This window comes from Cygnus atratus, chromosome 3, assembly GCF_013377495.2.
Source record: "Cygnus atratus isolate AKBS03 ecotype Queensland, Australia chromosome 3, CAtr_DNAZoo_HiC_assembly, whole genome shotgun sequence".
Taxonomy (NCBI): Eukaryota; Metazoa; Chordata; class Aves; order Anseriformes; family Anatidae; genus Cygnus; species Cygnus atratus.
The window spans coordinates 43875214-43899793 of NC_066364.1; positions in this window are offsets into that span (position 1 = coordinate 43875214).

The following is a 24580-nucleotide window of genomic DNA, read 5'->3' on the forward strand; positions in this document are numbered from 1 at the left end:
GAAATTGAGACTCTCAGGATGAGGAAGGCTGGAAGCTGGTGAGCACTGGCACTGGAGAGCAGCTCCTGCCCCTCTTGTAGATCTGCAGCTCCAGAATAGTTTCAGTGTCCTAGTGGCGGATGAGGTCAGAGATGAGTGGACCTCTACTTAGGGATGGATGATGAGCCAGCTGAGTTTATGGGTCAGGATTAGCAGGCATGCCAATGTGGATGATGTTGTGGTGGGTGTCTGCTACAGACCACCTGATCAGGAAGAGGTAGATGAGGCCTCCTTCATACAGCTGAAAAGATTCTCACATTTACACGCCATGCTTTTCTCACTGGGGACTTGAATCACTTCAATATCTATAGGAGGGCAATGCAGCAGGGCACAAACCATACAGCACGTTTCTGGAGTGCATTGATAATGACTTCCTGACTCAGGCAATCAAGGATCCAATGAGGGAAGATGCTTTGCTGGACCTCATCTTTGCAAATAGTGAAGAGACCTGTGTGGATGAAAAAGGAGCTCCTGGCTAAGCTTAAATGTAAGGAGAAAGTATACAAGAGGTGAAAGAAGTGACAGGTGGCTTGCAAGAAACATGGGGACGCTGTTCAAATTTGGTCACTAGTGGGGTCCCTCAAGGTCACTAGTGGGGTCCCTCAAGACTCCATTTTAGGGCCAGTCCTCTTCAATGTTTTTATAAATGATTTGGATGTAGGACTAGAAGGTGTTTTGAGCAAATTTGCCGACGACACCGAACTTTGAGGAGTTGTGGACTTGGATGAGGGTGGAAAGGCCTTGCAGAGAGATCGGGACAGATTGGAGAGCTGGGCAATCACCAACCACAAAATTTAACAAAAGCAAGTGCCGGGTCCTGCACCTGGGCCGGGGAAACCCTGGCTATATGTACAGACTGGGTGACGAGACGCTGGAGAGCAGCCCCGCAGAGAGGGATCTGGGGGTTGTGGTTGACAGCAAGTTGAATATGAGCCAGCAGTGTGCCCTGGCAGCCAGGAGGGCCAACCGTATCCTGGGATGCATCAAGCACGGCATTGCTAGTTGGTCGAAGGAGGTGATTGTCCCACTCTACTCTGCGCTGGTGCGGCCTCACCTCGAGTACTGTGTGCAGTTCTGGGCACCACAGTACAAAAAGAACATTAAACTGTTGGAGAGTGTCCAGGGGAGGGCGACGAAGATGGTGAAGGGCCTAGAGGGGAAGACATATGAGGAGCGGCTGAGGTCACTTGGCCTGTTCAGCCTGGAGAAGAGGAGGCTGAGGGGGGACCTCATCGCAGTCTACAACTTCCTTGCGAGGGGAGTGGAGAGGCAGGTGACCTATTCTCCGTAATCACCAGTGACAGGACCCGCGGGAATGGTGTTAAGCTGAGGCAGGGGAAGTTTAGGCTGGACATCAGGAAGAGGTTCATCACCGAGAGGGTGGTTGCACACTGGAACAGGCTCCCCAGTGAAGTAGTCACTGCACCAAGCCTGTCTGAATTTAAGAAGCGATTGGACTGTGCACTTAGTCACATGGTCTAAAATTTTGGGTATACCTGTGCGGTGCCAGGAGTTGGACTCGATGATCCTTATGGGTCCCTTCCAACTCGGGATATTCTATGATTTGCAGGGATGAGACTAAGAAAGCCAAGTCTATGTAGAGTTGAATCTGGCAAGAGAAAAGAACGTTCCTACAAGTACATTGCAGTAAAAAGAAGACTGGGGAAAATTTGGGCCCACTGCTAAATGGGGACATTGAGTCACTTTCTCCAATGCCTTCTTTGCCTTGGACTTTACTGGTAAGGTTTGCTTTTGACTTAGATATGTGGTGCCATATAGAAACAACACAAGTGATTGCATTTCTGATCATTATTCATCTAAAAAAAGTTTTAAAATAATATGGTAATCAGTCCCATCAAAGGACTGATGGTTCAGGGGAGTAAGGACAAGGCTTATTTGCAAGCATATTTCCTATATTAATGTATGCAAAGTGGGGCATTGTGTGCTCAAATACCTGCACATATTTGGTCATATATTTGTGTTGTGTCCACATGGCTCAGTATACCTAGCTGTGTAAACATCATGACTTGGATCTAGCAGTGTTGGTTATGCAGCCTTTTGAATGACAGTGTTGTGAAAATAGCTTCTTGATATAAGTACTTAGTTAAAAGTCACAGCCACAGAAGCAACTGGGCCAAGATTGCTATGGGCATGAGTACAGTAGAAATCTGCCAGCTGAAGCGCTCTAAAGCTGTTCAGTAAATTCAGTTCTGTTACATGCTAACTTATTGTTACAGATCCAAGACAACACAATCAAGTAATTATATGGTCGCAGCTGGTAAAGGAGACTGACGTTTATTTGACTGTGAAAAAAAAATGTGTAAAGCTGGTCTAACTACTCAGAACAATGTGGATGGCTTTAAATAAAAATTCCAAAGACAAAAACTGAGAAGAAATATTTGAAGGTATGTGTAAAGTTCATCTGATATACTGTGGCCAATGGGTTTTAGTGGGATCTTGTCAAAATACAAACTGGTGGAAATTGCACGTTTGTGCATCAGAAGTTTTCTCTGTGTGAAATATATGGTCTAGGTTTGTTTATTTTTTCTTGCCAATGCTTTTGCTTTCAGCCCTATAAGCTGGCAGTTACGTCAACTAAACCTGCTGCAGATAGAAAAATCCTAACACTACAATTTTTACCATTTTTTTTAAAATTAAGTATTCTTTTTGAAGCTTCACAAACATGCAGTTAGGATTGTTAAGATTTATTTTCACATGGATATTTCATAGTTTTCAAATAAGTGGTGATTCTGTGTGAGATTGCTTTGCTGCAGGGAGACATCTGTGACTGCAGGTCACGGTGGCCAGGACTTTGTGCTGGTTAAGTAAAAGTTTAAAGTTGGGTTGTTATTATTACGAAAGTTGAGAAAATGGTGTGTGTCAAATTTTGTATATTTGCTATCATCTTTAGATCTCTGCCACAGCATTATACATAGAAAAAGAATACAGATCCTATGAAATTAGTTTATATTTTGCATAGCCAAAGGTAACCATAAATACTAGTCCTTACTACATCCTACCCCAGTCAAATTTTCTGCCACGCTCCTCCTGAATTCTTCATTTTGTCTGAGCTGGCTCACTTCATAGGATATCTATTCTTTTTCTGTGTATAATTATATGGCACAGAAAATGTTTTCATTATCAGCTTAGGAGCACTTATTTCAAAAATAAATAAATCTAATTTGTAGTTCAATATTGTAGGAATTAGCAGAGATCTGAAGATGATAGCAAATATACCAAAAGGAATAAAAATAACGAAGAGTGGCAGACTGTCTCAGATCTGTGAAATGAAAGAGAATGGGAATATTAACTCTGAACAGGAAAGTGCTCTTGGACTGTGCTCCTCTTAATTAGTTCAGCTGGGTTCAGTAGAAGAAGCAACCTATTGTCTAGCAAACCAACTTTTTCAGTGGTACTTGGTTTCTAAATTGGTAAATGCTTAGCCAGTTCCGCTCTGTGTGGGCTTTTAAAGAGGCTAGTTGCCCTCAAGTTGCAACCACAAAGAATTTTTTCTTTTGGCTAGCATTACACAAGTAGTTGTCACTCTTGCAGCAACCTACCCCCTCCAGCTCCTGACTTTACTACTGAAAGAAAGACAGCCCCTTGAATTAAAACCCAGCAAACTGGGCTGCCTTATGTTAACATCTCATTGCTGCTGATGGAGTGTCTCTGCCTGAGCTGCATCATTAACTTTCCTCGGGAGGAGCCTTTATGCTGGTTTGTTTCCAGGAGCTGCCACATTGCATTGAGTACCCACCTTCCCTCCATTTAAACAGTATTAACTTCTCCACCTCCATCCACTCTTCAGTGTTTTATCACTCCTGCAAACATATTTCCATTGTACTAAAGTCCAAGCAGTCTTCTCCTATCCATGTTTCTCTCCAAATATGAATGAAATGAATCACTGAAAATGAGTGTCATGAATGAAATTAAATATAAGCAGGGATTAGAATGAGTCAATATCATTGGTGGGACCATTCTGCCAGCAATGGATGGGATGGGACAAAGGGTGTGAAAATAGCTACCACACTCTTCTGTCTTTACTGTCATCATTAAGGAAAGAGGCATGAAGAAGCTGAGAGAAGTAGAATTATCTGGGTCCATGAAATCAAGAATGAAAGGCTAAGTTTCATATGGCATAAGGAATAACAGCAGCAAGTTAATGCATGGGAATGACAGTCAAAATGATAGGGAAGGAGTAATCTCAGGTCATATAGTTTTTTTCATGTTGAGGGCAATACCGTTATTAGAATGAGAGTCTGAATGAGATTTAAAGCCTGGACACTGTCATCTATACATTTTATTTTGTGGTCCAGAACTCATGTCCAGGAGTTCAGCTCTGATTGTGTTAAATTTAGGAGAGAGATTAAATATTTTGGGCAGAATGCCACAGCAATGGGGTAGGATATTGCGTTGCATGGAAGAAGGCAGATGCGGAGATTCAGGCTGTACTTTCAATTAGGATTAACATAAGAAAGGCCATACTGAGTCAGACCTAGCCAAGTATATTGGTTGGAACAACGGCCAAAAGAAGATGCCACTTGGGGAAAGAGAATGGCAATAGAGAAAGCATATGGTGATGATTTCCTGAAGAAAAGTAGAGAACAATAAGGGAAAAGATCAATAAAACCTGGAGGGGAATTTCACGGACTGCGGGAGAAATAAAGGGATACAGCAGATGAGATGCTCCAATAACAGCTACTTTGGAAGGTAAACCAAGAGAGGATGTGTTTGAAAGCTTGAGGGAAAACTGATGTTGAGGAAGTGAAGGTGCTGGTAAAGCAGAAGAGAGTATAGGTGTCCAGAGGTTGGCCAGGAAAATTACATTAAAAAATAAAGATTTTTTTTTTGTTTTGCAAATCATTATTTGCTGAAAAAATGAGTCATGGGATGGTTAAAGTGTTTATGAAGTTATAGTTATTTCAGCCAAAAGAAACATGAAAGGGTATTTAGAACATATTAATAACAGTTTTAAATTTCTTGAATGCTTCATGTTCTGACATTTGTCAGGAAGGAAATAAGAAGCTAGTTTCAGAAAGGTGCTGGAGGATGTTGATCTCACTCTTATTTTTCAAGTTCAGAACCAAAAATAATCAATCTCACCTGAAAGCTTGATTTCATATTAAAGGAAGTTGAAATTATAGAGGGAAAAAAAGATAGTATCTGTGTGTGGTACGTAGGAGGAGTGCAGGTGAAGTGCTGGTGTCATAGACATATGTTGCTGATACTCTGGGAAACTGGAGAGCCATCGAGGAACAGACCCAAGGCACATGAAGGAAAAAGAGCAAAAAAAAAGTGTGAACACCAATACTGGTAGGACAGCTGGAAGTGTTGGAAGTTGGAAAATCTTGGAAACAGAGGTGGAGGGAGTGAAATAGTTGCAGAGAGGGAGTTACAGGTGCAGCAAATATTCCCCGACTGGTGGTGAAGTATGTTCTCTCAGACATAAAGAGGTATGAACTGATGGAGAAGGGAGTTATTTGTGTACAGCAACATCCAGAGTGCTGAAAATGAAAAGAGCATTGCAGTGGGATCCACAGGTGTCCTCTTCTTTAAAGAGAAACTCAGCATGATGCTGCTGAGCAAGCGCAAGCTGTGTGGCTCATCACCCCGTCCCCTCTGGTCTTTTCTTCACGGTAAGTCACGTGGAAAAACAAGGCTGGATAAAGAGGTTACCAGCTATCATGATTGCTCCCGACAAACAGCAGCTCCTCACTGTGTGAGGCTGATTAATAAATGCATGACTCATAAAACCGAACAGCACAGATTCACCCAGAGGTGAATTTGGCCCCTGAGGCCATGCTGCACTCTAACTTACAACACCGATGTTCTGGGGTCAGCCGGGAGTAAGGAGACAATTTGGTTCATGGCTATTTATGACATCTATTCTGAGACTTTTGCTGGCACAGCTGCATGGTGGACACAATTAGTGTTCAACAAAGAAATGCTAATTATTTACAGATGCATCAGAAACAAAAGCTCTTGCCATTCAATTTCAGAGTTTCTGCATCAAGCTAAGGTGGTAGTGACACCAGTTAAATGCCCATGGCAGCATTCAAACAAGTAATTTAGATTTTATATTAATGCCTTCAGAGCTGCTTTCTTAACTACTGAGTCTTGGAACAAGGTGCTATTTCAGAGAGGCAAGGTCCTAATGCTCTTTTTTTTGATCAAGTGTGGAGAATCTACTCCAGGAGTACTGGGAGTCTTTCTTTTGCTTATTCTGTCCTAACATAGAAGAAAAAAAATGAAACTGTTAAATTTATTGTGAAGAAAGTTGCTCAGTAAAGGTCCTTGAAGACTGATTGAAGATTGAATGATTTTGAATTCCGACATCTTAAAATTTTGTGTGGAAAAATAGTTGACTTTTTACTGCCTTAAGTATGCACTCTGATGCTTGGGATATCTCAGTTCTCTCTCTGGACTAATTATGCCTGAGGTATGTATGTAGTTGGCTTCTGCCAAATACATAAGCTCTTTTTGCGTGAATTTTCTTGTATGCAGAGTGGGTATAACATAGCTGACTTAATTCCCTAGCATAGCACAAGTCTTTATTCTACAGCGTAATGAAAATCTCAAGCAAAGAGTGTAAAATAAAGCTTTAAAAGCCCATGATCTTTACTTCTCATGCTTTGCTTGAAGGTACTGGATGTGAGTAAGCCTGGAGAACCAAGGCCATTATCACTGAATTCAGGAAGGGATTTCTGGCCAGATAAAAAAGCAAGGCTCCTACTAAGTAGAACCATGGCATCCTAAACATTCTTTCCGAAAATTCACCTTTGTTTAGTGATTCTGTTTTGTTGGCCAAAGTGGGCATGACTAGGATGACTGGAAATTCACACCCTCTGTTGGGTCTGTAGCTGGCTGTGTGCTGCTGTTCCAGGCATCCCCAGTCTGTCCTCGTAGCCTGCGGTGGGGAGGATCAACACTGGGCAGGGGAAAAGCCTTTTCAGTGCCAGCCCTGCCCTGGTCCTCCTGCCGAGACTGCCAGCCAGCCCATGGCTAGTGCAGGTGGGGCTGATGTGTCCTGTGAGGCAGGCACCTGCCCACGAGGGACCAGACTGAGACCACCAAATTGCTTTAGGTAGGTCGGCAAACAGCTGTCGGGTTGTGTAATTTGGTTCTCCTAGTTTGGAAAGAGATCTTATTCAAAGATGTAGCTGTTTGCCGGATGACAGGCTCACATGTATTATGTGGTGCATAATGTGCGTGATTAATGCTTGTTTATTGGAGCAATTTTGCTCTGTGACAGAGCTGTAGCTGCTTTTTTATGTGTCAGTACCAAGCGACTCCAAACTCTTCTCCATTTGGAAGAGGAAATTCAGCATGCAATGCAAAGCCTTTTGCAGGTTGATCAACAAAGCTTCTCCAACCACATGGCAAAGTAAATATTTTATTGGAAGCAACTCTTTTGGTTACTTACAGGTGTGCGTATTTTAGGCTTGCAGATTGGTCTGCAGGTAGTAAGTAGACAGCTGGGATTTTCACAGCCTTGTTTTTAAATCTTCTTCCTCAGACATGGTATAAACCAACTGGCCATATGAAAACCTTTTTGGGCTAAGCCTTCTGTAGCTACTTTCACTATTTGCTTTTTGAACCCCGGGGGCCTCTGCATCCCACACTACACAGCACTTTCACAATTTTAATGAGTCCTTTTCTTTGCCTTACACTGATTTTGCCTTTGAATAGCTGTAAGTAAGAATCATGTAATATTAGCACAGTTTTCCTGTCTTTATATAACAGTTTTTGACACAAGGAAATCTTGATATTTTGGTTATACCCTTGCAACTCATTGGAAATTTCAGTCAAATGTATCACGTTTTCATGTGTTTGCTTAAAAGTTTTTTTTTTTTTTTTGGGAGTGATTTCTGTTGTTAATATAAATAGAGACTACTGGAAAAAAGGAACAGACTGGAAAAAATATATTTTATTTCCTATTTTACCCATATAAGGCATCCAGCCACTCAAAACAAGAAAGCATATGAAATAACCCGGCCGTATTCCTGCCAGAAAATAATTTAGCAAATGAACAGTTTCTCCAAGAAAACGCTTGCCCCACGTCTCCTATTCATCTGTTGTTGCGTTGTTTTCTTTAGCATTATGCTCTTAATTTAAATTGACCTACCTACTAATAGAATTTAACTTATTTCGCTCAGCCTGTAAAATACACCTGCAGCTCTCCCTTATGTTTCCCTTGCAGGCAGAGCTGGCTGAAGAGCTTTCCACCTCTTTTTCTGCCTCCCCCAGCTGTGCGTTCTCACTCATCCACCCGAGGTTGCTGCCCCCTTCAGTGGTGCTCCTCGCATTGTTTCTGCAGCCGGGCTCTCAGCTGGATCAGCTAAATGGGCTACTTATCCCCCCCAGCGCTTGAGAGGAGGAAGATTTTTATGTTTTGCTTTGTTTGGGACTAGATCATTTACCAGATCTCATTTAGAGGTGCTGCCAAACAGTTTGGTCCATGCTACGAGGGCGGTGGCTGGGGAGGTGGAGGTGGGGAGGACCAGGGAGGAGCAGGGATGGAGAGAAGGGGCCTGGAGCACCTCGAGGTTTACTGCTGGAGGATTTACAGCAGGAGGAGGGCCTGGCTCTTGCAATTGCCTCTGACAAGTGCAAACAATCTGAGAACGCTGTTACAAAAGGTATTTTTGGAGATCTGGGAAGGGCTATTATGTAGAGGGAAGGTGTTGTGGTTGGACAGAGGAGTAGATATGGGAAGAAGGGTTGCAAAGGGGAAAAAAAAAAGAGAAGCTATTAGCATGAACATTAACAGGGACAGGATGATAATGGGGCAGTAGTTTAGTACTAGCCAGCTTTCTCCATAGCCAACCTGTGTATACCTATACAGAGCTGTGCATAAAAGCAGAAGTCCTGGCACATGTCATGAAGTGCCACTTGGGACTGTATGGCTGCGGTAGCTGAGACAATTTCCAGTCCTATCATGCTAAATGGTAACCAGCCCATCTCACATGACATATCTTGTAAGATAGGAATAAAGAAATTATAGACAGCTTACAAAGTTAGCCCCTGTTTTGTAGCTGTATTTACTAATGGGAAGGGTCAAAAAAAGTTTGGCATGAAAGACCAGTCCATTCCACAACAAAAGGATCCAGGGACCCACTTCTGTTGAGCTACAGAGTCCCTGGCTCTCATTCAAGTATTCCTTGAAATCCTCTGAGAGCTCTGTTGCTGTTATTAGAGAAAAATGGTTATTACGAAAACCTGCCATCACCACTAATATTACTAGAGATGTTACAGCCAGTAGAATAAATAAACCCATTTATTCTCCAGCAATAAACTTGGTTTAACAAACTCTAATGTGTAATAAAGGCTGAAAAAAAAAGGAAATAGTTTCTGCAGGAACAAGAATTTTCTTTAAAACCTTTCTGAAAGAAGCTTTACATCTTTTCCTTTAAAGAACTATGCTTCAAATGTGACCCAAATATAATGATGTACTTCCATGCTTGAACTTGACTGAAGTGTTAGAGATAGGCTCAAATTAAAAATATTTGCTTAGCTTTTTCCCACTTGCTGATTTGAAAGAAATTGTCTGAGTGGATTTTTTAGGAAGGAAAAAAGATCCATGGTTGATTTGAAGAATGAAGGTCTCTCACATCTCTCTTCAGTTCCAGAATAGTGAAACTTAAGCTGTGCTTGAGAGCATCGCCAAGTGTGCTCCTCAGGCACACTCTCCCACTGGATGTTCTGGAATAAAGTATACCCAATCACAGACACATTTTATATTTTTAGTGTGGACTGGGGGTTTGGTAGACATATCCAGCTGCTGACACTAACAATTGTGCTACAGCACCCACAGAAAAGGACTTATGCAGGTCCAAGACATGAACACGGTATTTCCTTGTTTCCTGAGAGCCACCTTTGTCTCCCACATGGGAGGTGTGTGATTTGGTTCTGGATGACACTGCATGTCCTCGTACTCACTTTTCCCTATAGTCTCATGAGACTCAGCTGGCTGCAGATATGTGGCAGTGAAACAGGAGCAGCGTGTGCAGGAAATCCCATAGGAGCTCACTGTTCCTGAAGGACAGGGGCACAATGCACTCTGCCTGAATGTTGCATATTTCGTATGTATTTTTTGAAGGAGGAACAAACTGATTAAACTCAATGAATGCTATTTTGGGACATGCTGATAGTCTACCGTGACACTCATCTCACTTTATATTCTTTCAAATCAAACTTAATGATGTAGCTTTTGTGAAGATTGGGAACTAACCTCTTCTGTTCCTCAACTGTATGTTTTCATTGACTGCAGAGGATGGGAAGGACACACAGGCCACAATGTTCATTGTACCACTACCTTACCTTGTTTCCAGTGAGTTTCCCAAGCCAGCCACATTCAGCTGACCCTGTGAGGGATTTCGGCAGATGCCAAAGGTCCAACTGCACACCCATCAGCTATGGTTGTAGGCCTGGTGGGTGAAATCACCTTTTCAAAAAGATGCAAGTACGTCTTGAAATCTAAAAGTGGATTAACCTTTCCCAAACCACAAAAAAATTTCCCTGTGAGAATCAAGGACAACATTCCCATGCCTGTTTTTCAAGGTGTAGCCTGCTGGATTCTCAGGCTTTCAAATGCATAGCTTGCATGTGTGCACACACTTGCTACAGCAATATTTGCTGGAGGTTTAAACCTTCAGCTTTGCCTCTTTGCTCATGAGTTTACAGCCTAACTCCTTTCATGTCATTCTGTATCTGTCATATGTCATGACCCTTTTTTTTTTTTTTTTTGCCAGCTACTGTGGGCCCTCTCTATATTAGACGATACTGTCTTAATGATATCAATTTATCACCTGTCATATGGAAAGCTCACTATTTCTGTTCTTTCATCCTCCAAGTAATTTTTAGTTCTGATCTCTCAACTATTCATCTTACAATTGCAGTCAGTTCCTAAAGAGCTGTCTGTTGTTGAATTTTACTGAAGGCTTTTGAAACAGAAAAGAGAATTATTTTCCACTGTGATATTTTCTTGATTCCCTGGAGGAATTCTTTTATGCTAATGAACAAGATCTTTCTTTACATAACCTATCCTACCTTGTACCGTGTAGCATGCTTTCTTATGATTATGCATTTCTTTATTATTTCATTTAATTTAGCTGGTACTCAAGTAAAATGCCTTGTTCTGATCCCAGAGGTCTCCAAATTGTTTTATTTATTTACTTATTTATTTTTTCTCAGAGCTTAATGTAGCTGGTCCCTGACTACCAACTTTAAGAAACAGTCGCTAGTGTTTACTATATCAGACCGCAGAAATAGAGACAGGGGAGATGTCTTTTCAACAGAGCTTTATGTTTTTGTAACCCTGGTCATCAAGCAGCATTTGGTGGAGACAAGTCTGTGAAAACACAAGGGTAACCATGTACATCCAGTCAAGGTTTGGGTGAATCTCAGACCTTCTTCTAGTTAAGTTGTAGATATTTAAGAAAAGTGTATCTGAAACACTGAAGTTTTATAGTAGACTGATCCTGCCTCTGGTGCATCTTCCAGGCTTCCAGCAGACAGCAGGTTAGGGACTGCCTCAGACAGGATTTGGATCATTGTCTAACAGCCCCTGGTAGACTTAGCATCTCTGAACTTATATGAAAGAAAACAGAGCAGAGAGGAATTCTTGAGCTCTCTATCCAATCTTCTGCTACAGCAAACAAGACATTCAAAGTACACCTTAAAAGTGTGTAGTCTTTTTATCCACTTCTTATTTTTGCAAAAATTCAGCAGCTGGTTAGAGATTTTGTCCTAACAATCAGCCTGCAGGCTGGTTCTTCTCCTTGGAACACATCTGTTTTCAGGTTAACATCTCTTCTAACTTTTATATCTATTTCTGCTTTAATGTTTTATCTCCTAACTGATTTATAGAGGGTATTTTTTCCTCCTCTCAAATTAATTTCATTGAATAAGCTATGTTCTTTGAGCCTCTGATGTTACAAACTCTCAATTTCCTTCATTTCACAGTAGGACCCTGTACCTTTATCCATTCAGCTCTGAAATAATGATTATGATGACAGGAGAGGCAGTTTGATGCAGTATCAACTCCTCTGGACTAGCAGTTTACCTGTCACTGAAAATTTACAGCTCCTGTTTGGCTTCAAATGGTCAGTTTGCCAGACTTTCAGGTTAGTAGATATGAGGCTCCATGGTTAGACCTAGGAAGGACATAAGTTTGAAGGTAATGCTGAAATTAATGTTTGGTGAAGAGGTGATTTAAATTATGAAAAAATTACTCCAAAAGCTGAAGACTAACCTCTCTATCTGTTTGGGGAAAATGTCCAAAAATCAGCCATCCTCTCTGGCTCAAGGTGGGTAGGCTGGAATATGCAGCTGGAGCTCAGAGAGGGTTAAGAGAGGGAAAGGAGAGCACTGTAGCACAGGTGGGTTCATTTCATGTCATGGTGGATTTGCAACCTCTCATAGTGTTCACACTCTAATTTAATTCTCCAAATATGACATTTGAGTCTGCTTTTTGCATCAAAATACACGTGATTCCAACAGCTACTGTCTGCTTTGTCTCACTTTTGCACTCAAGCCTCAGGGCTAGTTCAGATAAATAGCGTTGGTTTTGGTGCTTCTGGCTGAAAAAATATTTTCCTCAGTATTTGCCAGATGTAGATAACATTTTAGGTAGCTCTTCTAATACAAGAATCTTATGGCTTCCCTGGTTCTTTGTATAGGACACTAGACATATAATTGCATGAATTCCTTTATATATTATTCATCATTTTCAGTCACACAAACACATAATTTCATCTGTAAGCTACCATGTGATTAAAATGAGAGCCAATTAATTGTTATTTTTGACATGGCTGAAGTTCACTGTTTATTACTGAATTATCTGTAAACAAAATGACTTTGCAGTAGAAATGACTACAGGATGTTTAAAATTGTTCTTTTATGAAATATTGGTTATATAAGTAAAAAATAGAGTAGAAAAGGAACTTGAGAAAAGGAACTTGAGAGCTGACTGCTCTCTCTAGTTTGGAATGTGAAGTTTCATCCAGTTCTACATCTGTACTTTTTAATTTTGATGAAACTTCAATGGGTTAGATGCTGTCTGATACTAAGAGAGTATAAGAGGACCAAAAATTGCCCCATAGAGCCAAACAGGGACTGGGATGTTGGTTCGTGTTTGTTACGAAGCTGGAATTTTGCTATGTGCCTTTATTGCCCCAGTAGCAGTTAGCAATTTTTTCTTGGAGGCATGAGTCTAGTGCTATTTAGTCAGCACAGCACATCTTGGGGAATTACAGAAACTTTTACCTGTTTGTAAATTGTGCTGGGACCATATATATCCCTTGCTGCTCACAGATGCTTTCTTTTTAGCTCTTGGTGAGGATCAAGAAAGACAGAAACATAGCTGTTGACTTTTTGCTGCCCCTTTTTTTTTTTTTTTTTCTTCTCAGACTCATCAGGAGCATCTCAGGCTTGCTTGACAAGCTGTGGAAAAGATTCATGCATGCAGTCAAGTAGTCTTTGTAAAGTCATTGCTAAATGCAATTAAGGCAGAAATAAGCAGGATATAGATGCTAAAATTACATCCTGAACACACAAATAACTTATGGTACATCTGAGTGCTTTAATTTAAAATAAGCAATGAACACCTAAACCATCTTCTAAAAGCTCTTCAGCAGTGTTGTAGTCTTGTGTTCCTGAATACTCTTGTCTAATACTAGCAGCCCTTAAAATCCCTTGGAGCTTATTCAAATTCATAGATTTTGTTTCTGTATTGAACTGCAGTCTGTAAAGGATTATGTCTTGTATTTCACTTAATTCCTAAGCTTTCTTGGGATCTACAGACCTGTGGTCCAGCACCTCCACAGCCTGAGCTGCAAGAGCTCATGGGGCATTCCTAGGGCACAGCCAAAAACACCCACAAACTGAACTCCACTCTAAGCCACCAACATCTGACTTTAAAATGCAGCAAAAGAGAAGTCATGGTTCTTCCTCGGGCAGAGGTGTTCAGTCTGCAGGGTGCTCAGGCAGAGCAGAGAAGGCCTAGGTTCAATTTATTCTCCTTTTACTCCTACTGATCACTAGAGATCACTGTACTCTGGAGATCACTCTGGAGAATGTAGGTCTACTCACCATGGCAAGGAAGATCTGTCATGTCTTCTGTCTCTTATCAGTCCTGTCTGTTCCTGCTTCTGCCTAATCCTGCTTTGCTACACTTCCCAGCACTTGCTTTGCATTGCAGAGTGCTTTCAGGTTGCTCAATCTGATTTCTTTTGCAAGAAGCAAAATCAGAAAATGAGTTCCAGGAGAACACCTGGTATGCTCTGGTGCTGGAGCATTCAGCCCATCAGTGGCTGAGATGCTGTGAAGTAAACCCTCCAAACACATACTCTGCAGTGACTAGGCTCCCAGCACCAACGGTTCTACACTGCAGAGTGGCTCCTGTTGGGCTGCACTACTTGTTAACGTAGTCACATCCTAACTGGCCTACTTATCCTGTAGAAGATAATGGACATAGCACAGGGACTGGAAATCTCTTCCAGGGGCAGGTGCTTTGAAGTTGGGCATTGCAGGATTTGGAGGCAAAACATCTAAATCCTTTTTACTTACAGCTCTAAATAGATGTCCGTTGGCATCTACCCATATGATTCAGCTGCTAAGTTTACCAAATAGAGACGTTTATGATAAGCATATGAAAGAGAGAAAGGGATTTACAGTCTACATTAAAATCTTTCATCAGGAAAAGCATGCTCATTAGTGGAATATTCACTTTAATCTCACCTTTTTCTTCTGCTGCTGAACACTGTTCTTCTTTCAGCGCTGATTAGTAGTGAGAAACCTGGCCTGTTTTTTTCTTACTTGAGCATCCTGTGTATGGGGGTTGGATCTTAGCTGTTGGTAGACCGGCAGTGAGGCTCTCTCTGTATTATGTTAATGTTGTCACTCACAATGTTTTCATTATGAGCTTCATTGTTTAGTGTTAATTTCCTGGCTGTTACAAATTATATCAGGATGAATTGTAGCACAAAGGCTTATAGACTTGATTTGATTTCCTTTCCCTGAGAGGGTGCAAAATTGTTCTCAGTTCTGTTTGTGTCTGTGTGTGTGTGTGTGTGTGTGAATTTTCAGATACTACTTCCCTGATCATTTGTATCTAAACAGAATTCTAATTACAGGGGAAAAAAGAATATATTTTTTTTTGTTGTCTATTTGTCCTCAGTCTTCCCAGTGATGTGCTTGTGCTTCTAGAGCTCTCGGTGAAAATACATGGGAGACTTGGGAAGCCACTTACGAATCCATTCTTAACAGAGCTGCTGATTTTCTGTATGTGTGCGCCAGCTTTTTTTTTTTTTTTTTTTTTCTAGCAGAAACAGTTCTTATAGGTAGCTAAGCTACAAAGGTCATCATCTCTTAAGCACATCATTACCATCAGTGACAAAAGAAATGATTTAGAGTCATAAATGTAAAGATTCAAGTTTAAGTTTGCATACAGTAAGTGCAGGTTCTCTTATCTTTTAGATCTGATGTTCAATAGACACTTGGGAAAACTAACTGTTACGCACTAAGTTAGTCACAGTTTCAGAGTGCTTACTCATCCATGAATGTGAACATAGTAACAGACAATAAAACAGGCTCTGCTGCATGTTTTACAAAATAATAGGGATTCTGGAGTCAAAAGCTCCCAGTTTCCAAGCTGTCATGAAAGGGTATGACTCTTTTATATCTCCTTTTTAGTATAATCCAGCCAGACCTCCCAAGGACCAAAAGAGCTGCTCAGACCCTCAGATGCAGGGAACTCCAGAATCTGGAAGCCTACCTAGGGCCTGAAGGCAGAAGTGGGTGTCATGGGTGCAAGAGTGACAGCTGGATGAACTTCTCAAGCAAGGTGCCAGGTTGTGAGAGGAGCTCACCAGGCAGTGTAGCGTCCAGGAATATGAGCAGGAGATTGATGCATGGTATTGTGCACTGACATGAGATGGGTGACAGCCCTGCTTTAAGTCCTGTCAAGGGGAAGGTAAGCTAGTTTCCAGCCCTGACCTGATGGACTTGACTGACTCACAGGACTAGGGAGACTGGACCCTTGCCTCTGTTCAGAGAAGAAGGAAGTCTCCCCCTTGCTACCAGTGTGGCCCTAATGCAACAGATACATTGCTCTGGGACTAGAAAAAGGAGACTGCATGACCAATGCCCAAGACCCAGGAAAGGACAACGGTACAAAGTTGGTCCAACCAACCACCTGTAGTAGAATTAGTGCTACAAAAAAGGCATGAAGGGTGTTAGCAATTGAAAATTTCTCACTGAGAGGCACTGAAGACCTGGGGAACTACAGACTGGTGAGCCTCACCTCTGTGCCTCAGGAGATCATGGATGAGATCCTTCTGAAAGCAATGTTAAAGCACAGGCAAGACAAGGAGGTGATCTGAGACAGCCAGCATGGGTTCACCATGGGCAAATTGTGCCTGACCTGTCTGGTGGCTTTCTGTGGTGGGGTGACTAGGGACAAGGAAAACTGACCGGTGTCATCCACCTGGACTTCTGTAAGGCCTTTGACACAGTCCCACATGACATCCTGATCTCCAAATTGGAGAGAGATGGACTATTCAGTGGATAAGGGGTTAACAGACAAGGCATATAGCAGATAGGACTACCAGACAAGGCTTCTTCTGTAGATATATTATACCAGATAACATTCTTACCCAGTGACCTATAACTAGGGCAGATATCAATAAAGCAATTGGAGCAAGACTTGACAATTTTTTCTAGTAACAGTTACATACAAAGGCTGGTTCCCAGACAAGCGAGACAAGGAGAACTATAGGAGGGTAAGAAAAACCTCATTTAAAGGAGAAATGAAATGTCCTAAATTCATTTGTTTTGATATTAGGTCACATGCATTGCTCACATTATTTTGAGTCCTTAGAATACTTTGTTAGGCAAATGCAGACAATGGGGAAAGACTGAAACCTTACTTCTCATCTTTATTTCTGTAAAAAAAAAAGAGGCTAGAAGGCCTCAGTGAGCATATACATGCTCAGATAAGCTCACCTGGAGGAAGAGAATTTCTCCAGACTGTGTCTGCTGGCAGATGTCCTTTTCCATGCCAAAGTATCTTCTTTCCAAGTTGCAAGTGGCCCGTATGGGTAGTCCTGGTGCAGGTCGGCATTGCTGATGTACCAACATCCCGGGAAGCCTGCAGATATAACAGTAACTGCAGCTCACAGAATAAGCTTTTGTCTCCCTTCTGGGAATCTTCCTTTCCCCAGCTGGACTGCACTGGTGGCCTAGGTATGGGACTAGTGTGCAGCTCCCTGAATTAAGGCTGCCTGCCACTTGTGGGGACCATGACGGTTGCACATGACCACAAAGGCATGACCTAAGATAACAGAGGGCATCTGGAGACCAGCTGAGAAACAGCAAGAATTCTAATCAGGAATGCAACTCAAAAAAAATATGTTAGGCTTTATGCAATGAGAAGATGTCACCAAATCTGACAGACCTACAGCATCAACTGATGTAGACTAATGATTGGTTGGTGATCTACAACAGATATGCCTTAAGTGTATAGCTTTTAGCTCCTAAACATGGGATAATGATTTTTATTTTATTTATTTTATTTTTTTAACATACACATCTGTGTATAACTTCATTGTGCAAAACTATTTTGCAGTTTACTATCCAAATTTCTCCTTATTACACTCAAGAAAGTGAAGCTTGAATATGCATGGTCAGGCAAGAACTTCAGATTTACTGGCTCCTTCTAACCTGCCATGCTTGAAGGTTCTGTGTAAACACCAGAGCCAACAAGGAGAAAATAGAAAAATTGCTGCATACTGACTTCTCTTTCAAATGAGGAACTTGGAGAAGTATTACACTTATGGATACGCATGCACAGAGGTGCACGTATAAGTTATCAGTTAGTGTTTGGATGATAACCCCTCCTCTTCTTCAGTGAATTCCCTGAAAACAGAGGTGCAACATGAAATGAAAGTCCAAAAACAGTAGTGTCATATGATGCCATAAATCACTATTTTCTTTTAAAGAAGGCATGGCATGTTGCAATACCATGCGTGCTGTCCATCCAAGTGAATCCTTGCTGGCATCTGTGTCCTAATGAAACAGGCTGACTGACTTGTGAGCAGGCACACAGCCAGCCTAACAGATGGAGGTGAGTGAAGTCAGCCAAGAGACCATGCACAAGCTCTGCATCAAGTGTGCTAGCTGACGGCAGGATTCCCGGACAGAAACATCCAAATGTCTCCTAGTAATCTCATATTCACATATGGGTACAAGGCAAAGAAAAAAAATTGCTTTAGCAAGAGAAGGAAAGTAGAAATAGAAAGATGTGAGAAGTTGTTTCTATGTGGTTTAGATTAGCAACGTAGCTGTGGTGTGTGAATCAGCGTTATAAAAAGTGATCTGTGACTTCACCTTCTAACACCACTGGCAAAATTAGGCAGGCAGAGGACGGGCAAGCAGTCTTAGAGGAGACGTATTCAAGGTCATAGAGTACACTCATAACATGTTAATTAATAGAGCCTGATTTTCTGGTTCTCTGTCTTTTGCCTTGGGTACAAGACCAGTAAAACAAGAGCAATCTCTTAGCACTCCCTCTCTTAATAAGATGATCTTTATTTAACGCCGTTGGCAGTGAGGACAGAGTTATGTTTGTAACAATGATTTTAAACCCAAGTGATAACCAAACAGCAGTATAAACCAGTTGAACTATCATGGAAAGAGTTGAAAATGAGGGTCTGGATAAATTGCCACCATAAAGGGAGAATAAAAGTGCAATCTATATTAAGGTTTACTAGTAACTTGTCAGACTTGCTTGGTGTATCCTATCATAGTAGCATCTTGTCATTTGCAGAGCAATTTAATAAAGCTGTGGCAGGCATAAAGAGAGTCTTATTTGCCATTTGGGAAACTACACAAATATAATATAAGGTAGTCAGCATTTCTTCTCTGACTGTTTTTTCAAGGGCTTAGAACTGAACCATACATAGTCTCTCCAATACAAAATGGGTTTCAGTGGAGCAGTGTCTTGTCCCTTTGTTTTTGGAAATTCTTGTATGGGTGTGAATTGTAAGAATCAGAATAAGAGGGCAGATTGAGTCTTGCTAATGGACAGCACAGTCAGAACTATGAAGCTTCAGAGTGGCCATAGCTCCCCCTGCATCGTGTACTACAGAGTGGCTGGAAAACTGACTAAATAGTACCAGTACTTCACCAGGCAGATGGTCAGGAAAAGGCCAGAGCCCTCTGTACCTTGCTACCCTGCCTCTTCCAGTTCCCAGATGAAAGTTGAATTGGCATGGGGTTTGCTGTAATTTGCTGCTGGTATAGACCAGCAACAAATTACTTCCCTGAGCAGCAAGCAGGAATAGGGAAGAGCATCTCTGAGGCGTAAGGCCTCCAGGATGATTCTTCATGCACCACCTATTTCTCAGGGCTGTGCCCAGAGGCACAAGCATCTCTGTGGAGGATACATCTGAAGCCACCAGAGAGCAAAGAACCTCTCTCCCACCTACAGAATTTCCCTCTCCCATTCTGAAATGTAATCAGTGTAGATAGATGTCAACTTGATTACACTTGAAAACCCAAAACATATTGGTATGTGTCTTTGACCTCAGTGTTGTAGAGAGACACTCACTGACAGTCTTGGAACAATACCCTTAGCTAAGAAGATTTGCCTCTAGTTGCTTATCTCTTTTTCCATTTCTATATTTTCAGGAAACTTGTGTGTATAGGGCCACCTTCCAACAATGTCTTCCATGTTATAGCTGGTAAAGCAAGGTGTTACTCCACATGAATACCAAGGGAATGATAGCATATCAGGGGAGATGGAGTCCAATAGGCAGCTAAAATTCCTAAGGCCCTAATGGTGAGCCTTTTACTCCCGCTGTAGACTTCTATTTGCTTCACATATTTTACATAAAGTCCTGTTGCATGCAACTACCTGGAAGAGACTTTCACTCGTGTTTGAACATAGCTATACCTAAGGATAGACAAGCACATTTTTCCATGGTATCACAAAGGTATCTGAAATCTCAACATCTTAGAATCATTGATGTATTTATGATTGGCACTTCCCCATTGGGAAGGGGCATGCAGAAATTCCACACTAAAAAAGGCAACTGGCAATGGGATTCATCTGAGCAAACATAGATACCTGCAGTATAGGTCTCCAAATCCCAGCTAAGCACCCATATGCTGTTCAGAGTCAGGGGAGAGAGATATTCACTTCATAATATATTGTGTTTTGCTTTAGATATCAAAATGTCATCAGATGAATCTCTTTCTTGAAGTGTTAATGGTTGTACAAAGAGTTTAGGAAGAGCAGCTCAGATGTTTCCATTGTAGATACTTAAACAGAAACCCTACTTGGATTAAAGGCTGCAGAAGGATTTAAATGTTTACATCAGTAATGTAGATACTTGGAATGCTTTTTTTAGCTGCCACTTCTTGGAGATACGAAGAGTTCTCAGGGACCAGATCTGTAGACTTGCTGGAGGCAGGCATGCCTGTCTGTGAGGCACCTTGACTCCCAGTGACATTCACTGCCGTAGGCTTTCCCTGTTCAAATAATGAAAAACACAAAAAACGTCAGTTAGGACAGAGTGTAGCTCTCAAATATTACACAGTATAAACAAAGACACAAAAAAAATGACTGAAAATCTAGAGATGCTTTTTTACTAGATATTTAAAAAGACAATTTAAGTTTCTGGATTGACTGAAAATTCCTCAAAAGTACAATTTTTTGGATAATCCTCATTTCAAAACATATACTTCCTCATCTAAGGCAAAAATAATAAGGCTGTAATTTCTCTATGATATTGACTATACTGTGCTATAGCTACAATGGCATTCAATGCATGCACACACATCTGTGAATGTACATGTATTTATATATACATATATTTGCATATAAAATTTGCAGATATTTCCAATTTCTAAACACAGTAGAAACGATAAGAAGGTAAGGACAATAATGTGCTGATTAAGAAGGCAATTCCAATTAATCACAGGTAAATACTGAAACCTGGGGAGGCATGTTTAATGGGTCTTACCTTTCCTGTTAGCAAATTATGGAACAGAGAAAGAAGGAAAAATACGTCACTATATCTTGACCATGTGGCTATCTCAGTTTCCCATCTTCATGTCCATTTTTAATGATCTGTGGCTTCCTGAAACCTTTGCTAACTTTTTGTTAAAAATACTGTCAGGTAGGTGGTAGGACTCAGTTTCACAGAGGTAATTTGATGCATAATTCTTGCTACAATACATTCAATGTTTTTGGCACTCAGCAGAAGTTATCTAAGCTCTAAATTCCCTTAATTATGCTTCCACAGAAATACAATTTCACCTGTTTGAGATAAGTATGGACTTTCTGCTGATGGCTGCATTTTAACCTTTTTTTTTTTTTTTCTGTGCATTTAATGGGAAAGTGACTATAAATCTCCATCTTCTACATAGTGGCCCACTGTTCCTTTGGGATGCCCAAAATATCCTAATTTTCCATGTCAGAACACTTATTTTTCCAATAAATAAAACTATTTGATCAAGACAAGCTGCTGTTGTAGTAACAGCTGGTCTCCACTAATCATGGCAAACAACATATTGAAATGAGTGTTTAGCGCATTGAAATGTTTGCAGGGAAAAGACATCATTAAAGCTGCTTTATGTCTAGTATAATATGTCTAGTATATATGATGCCTATTCAATTTTCTTTGATAAATATATGCAGAATAAGTTAAACGGGAAAAAAACTGCATTCTGCTTTGGTGATGGTGGAGCTAGAACTGTCATTAACATTAGCAAGCATTAAGGATTTTTGATTTGTTTTCCTAGATAACTTTTTTTTTTTTTTTGACTGTAAAATATAAAAATGTTCCAGAATTTATTCTGAGGATAAGATACTTTTCTGGGATTTCTAGGGCCAAAGTGACTGGATAACAGTTGGTAGAAGTGGAAATAAGCAGGAAGAAGAGGGTACTCAGAAGACAACTAACTTCCAAGCTTCTCTAAAAGAGTTTTGTGTCTGAATGAAATATATCATTTGTCCTTGCTCAATAACACCTTTTTAAATAACTCAGCAGGATTATGAGTGGTCTACCCACAGTTAACTAATCCAGAGAAATTTGTTCCGAGATATCAGAGGCCTGAGGGGAACCCCTGCATGATTCTGCAAAGGTAAGTCATGGGACTTTGACTGTTTTCCCATCTTATTCCCTGGAATATTACAGGTTTTGTAAGAGCAAGCATCAGTGACTCCTTGGAACAACACATCCTGTAGTTCCCTGCAGGACTGACAGGTAGGTGGTTGGTCCAGAGGGGCCCATGAGACCTTGCTTCCCTGACTTCCCACTCCTAACATTTTCTAGTGCCCTGTGATATATACAGCACATCAGTGCACAAGAGCAAAGCCCTCGGTGTGCTCTTAGGTACATGTTATTGGAAGATATCAGCATTGCTGGTGACCTAGAACCAGAAGTAGCACAATATTTTCCTTATTGTGTATTATATCATTTTTGCATTACAGTATGACTAGGACCTGATAGTCTTTTCCTAAACAAGTGGGAAGCAGTTCTTCAGATTTTTGATGAGAGAACACAAAACAAAGGGCCTGAATTCTGCTACTCTCAAGGATGTGAGAAGTGGTTACTCGAACACATGGAGTGGAAAACATCAAATTTACAGTTCCTGAAGCTGGTCTTTTCCCTGTGTGGGCAGCCTCCTCCTTCTCCCTGTGAATCTACTCTGTCAGACCAAGCAAATCTTTACCTGAGACTGCTCACGCGGAATATTTTCTGACCAGTGTGGCAGGGAAGGAAATCTTTCCACCTGTTTCTGGGTGGACTGCCTGGGGAAAATAGATGTGTTGTAGAGGTCAGAGGGAAGGGTATAATAACCACTTCATGGAAGAGAACTTGGAGGAAAATTTATGCAAAAAGAGGAAAAATGGTGTCTTAAAACAGATTATAAGAAGAAAGCAAGAGTTGGACGCCATTCGCTACCTGGTCTGAGTGCAAACAGGAGAAAACATTGTCCCACATGATGGGTTGGCAGCATTGGCTGCCCTGATAGAGACAGTGAGTGAGAAGGGCTGCATGAGAGTTCAAGTGTTCATTGCTTGCTGTGTTTCATCTCAGTTTGTGGCTCAACATCCAACAGACATCAGACAGTCAAGCAGCTCTCCAAAAAGAAGTCCTCTTTCTTTTCCTTATGAAGTCTTTTCTCTTTTGAGGAAGTTTTTATGACAGAGAGTGGGAGACAATATATTTTTCCTTTTTCATTTTGTTAATTTACACAAGGATAGATATTCATTGCTCTTTAAGTATTATGTTTGTTAAAGTGCTAATTGAATGTGTAACTGGGATAGAAACAAATGTTTATTTATTTATTAACAATTCTGACTTAAGGATGATTGTCATGAGAATACTGACAGAAGTTTTTCACAATTTCCATTAAAAACATTTTGGTGGAAGTATGTAGAGGTTTTGTACGTAAATCTTTAAAGCAGCTCCATCTGGAGAGAAAATCAACATAATTTCAGTAATTCCATTTTCAGACATTTAAATTATATAATATTATCCCAATCTATTAAAACTGCATTTTTATGCCTGCATTACTGAAATCTTTATTTGTTAGAGTCCAAGTATTGCTGCTACGCATAACGTACTTTGTGAAGTACAGCCATATGTTGCTGAAGTAGCATTAACATGTGCACTGATTTTGATCCAGAGGAAGCCTAGGGGTTCTTCTCTTCCCTCTTGTATGCTGATTATTTCTGCCAGGCCTAGAGTAATCCATGTGAGAGCATGGGGGCCATGGCTTGGTGACAGGCTGTACATGCAAATAGATAGCTCGCATGATGCTTAGAAATCTTTTTATTTTTATTTTTTATTTTTTCCTGAAGGTGCTGTGCAGCAACATCTTTGAGTTGTAGGGGAAGACAGCATGGGGCAGATGGGAAGGACTTGCACCCTTGCACCGTGGCTGTGGTTGGTTGGTTGGTGCATGGCACCCTGTTAGTATCGGATCAAGAAATGCTCTGTCTCAAGCCCCGTATGTAAGCACATCAAACAAAATTACAAAATATGCCAGAAATAATAATATTTTCATGTTTTTGTGCTAAAAATCTGTAAGGGAATTATCATGACTCTTAGGGGGAAAAGTTACAATGTATAGCATCAAATATTGACTTAAAACATCTGTTTTGCCACCCCTTTCTCTTATTTCACTATGCAGTTTCTTCAACGTAAATTATGATTTTTATGTCCCTTTTGTATAACATCTGTATATCATCAGAACAGAATTGCCTAAATCTTGGAAAAATTGATCCACTTTCCCTCCTATTCAAATACAGATTGAAAACATTAGATCTTGTAGTAACCATATTAATGATTTTTTTCATTGTTAAGCCTATGTCATGATTAATTCAAACTAAAGTTTTTCTTTTTTTTTTTTTTTTTTTTCGAATGTAGATGCCTGAAAACCTGACTGGAAAATTAAAGAAAATGAGATATGTGAAGGTCTTTTTAACGGAGCTTGTAACATGCTAAAGTAATGATACCTGTGTAGT